The sequence below is a fragment of the Suricata suricatta genome, chromosome 16 (assembly GCF_006229205.1).
Source record: "Suricata suricatta isolate VVHF042 chromosome 16, meerkat_22Aug2017_6uvM2_HiC, whole genome shotgun sequence".
Classification (NCBI taxonomy): Eukaryota; Metazoa; Chordata; class Mammalia; order Carnivora; family Herpestidae; genus Suricata; species Suricata suricatta.
The window spans coordinates 54,140,154-54,142,242 of record NC_043715.1 but is presented as its reverse complement, the minus strand read 5'-3'; the positions used below and the strand labels follow the sequence as shown (position 1 = coordinate 54,142,242).

The 2,089-nt window shown below is 40.9% G+C and overlaps 1 protein-coding gene across 1 annotated transcript in view; it reads right to left on the bottom strand.

The window, feature by feature from the left end:
• The window catches only part of LOC115281187 (zinc finger protein 345-like), a 486,358-nt gene that overhangs the window by 343,878 nt on the left and 140,391 nt on the right, over positions 1–2,089 (bottom strand).

Below are 2,089 nucleotides of genomic sequence, written 5' to 3'. Positions count from 1 at the left end.
AGCTATAATCTATAAAGATTATAAAGGAGTTATCATGTTTAACACCCGCTGGGAGCCTCACCGGCGTGGCCGTATTACACAGTCAGAGCAAGGAAATGGCAGACGTTTCCACAGCTCCTGCCATGAAGCGAAACTGGTATCTCCTTCTACTATTGGCTCATATTGGGAATGGGACTGCTGTTATTGCTGAGGCCTCACAATGTTCCAAATCAGACCGATATATCCCACACAGATACCTCGTGGGAAGAAGCATATTCCCTCCGCTACAAAGAAGAATTTAGACATAGCACTGTAGATGTTTGTCAAAAGGCTCTTCTAATGAGCCTTACAATCCCAAGATGTAGATAATAAAGGGAGTTAAAAAACACAAGAGTTACTATTCACTCTGACCTGGAAAAAAAGAGCCTTACTTAGAGATAAGAAACAGACAAAAGCTGGATATAAGTTAGAGCTCACCCCTTTGCTAATTGGTGCCACAAATACCTTCCCTTACAGGGATATCTGCTCTGAGGATGGGAAAGAGTAGTTAAACTCATATACAAAGGCCAGCACATCAAGGGCCCCTGTGGTGCCTGCTTACACCTTCCACATCAAATAACAAAGTTTACTTACTACCCAGCGCAAATACCTTCTTCCTTTTGTGAGCCAGACAGAATGACTCCTAGCCTATGCCTGAATCTTAGCATTATTGGTAGATACAAACGTTTGTTATCTGCTTCTAACTGAGAACATCCTGTTGTCTTCGTAGTTGTAAGATATACTACTGGTTTAAACAAATGTGTATGTTGTCTGCTTTTCACTGAGAATATCCTGTTATTTGTAAAAATTAACTACCTCACTGAAATTACAGTAGTTCTGTAAGAATGCCTCTGTAAAGCCTATTTCTGTACACTTTTCAAAGCATCTTACCACTGAGATTTATTTGTAGTAAAAATTCCACTTTCTGATGTCATGGTCACACTTGACTTATAAATAATGATGCAAAACCAACAGAGCAGAGATGGCAGCCTGGTGATCAGGAAGAAGCCAAGGCTCTCTCACTCCTGTTCGCAGACACCCTACAACTTTCAGGGACCCTTGACCTGCCATAGCTGGACTCCAGCAATCACCTATGATACAAACAATTCAGGGAATAAACAGGCATTAGACCCAAAAGGACTCTTCCAAAGAAAGCTTCCGGATGGCTATCAGACATAGGAAAAGATACTGAACACTGTTCATCACTAAGGATATACTAATCAATACCACAGAGAGATACCACCTCACATCTGGAGGCTAAAATTAACAACTCCAGAAACAACGGGTGTTGGCAAGGACAGGGTTAAACGGGAATGCTTTTGCACAGCTAGTGGGAACGCAAACTGGAGCAGTCCTATGGAAAGCAATATGGAGGATCCTCAACAGATTAAAAATAGTCTTACTCTAGGACCCAGCAATTGCACACTAGGTATTTATCCAAAGAATACAGAAGTGCTGATTTGAAGGGGCATCTGCACCCTAATGTATAAAGCAGCTCTATCAAGAAGAGTCAAATGTTGGAAAGAGTCCAAATGTCCATCAATGATGAATAGACATAGAAGATGTGGCATAGATATACCACCGTATATATTGGGAGTATTACTTGGCAAGCAAAAAGAATGACATCCTGCCTATTGCAACAATGTGCATGAATCTGACGTAAATTGTACTACACTAAGTGTACTAAGTCAGTCACACAAGGATAAATATGATTTCACTCAGAAGTGGAATTCAAGAAACAAAACAGATGAACATAGGGGAAGGGAAAGAAATAGAAGATTAAAACAGAGAGGGAGGCAAACCATAAGACACTCTTAAACACAGAGTACAGACTGAGGGCTGCTGGGGGGGAGGTGGGTGGGGAGATAAACTGATAGGGCACAGGACATTAAAGAGGGCACTTGTTGAGCTGAACACTGAGTGTCATATGTAAGTGAAGAATCCCTAGGGTTTAGTACTGGAACCAATACTACAGAGAATGTAAAGTAACTTGAATTGATTTTATTTATTTTTGTAAGTTTATTCATCTATTTTGAGAGTGAATGAGCAGGGGGAGGTAGAGAGAGAGAGA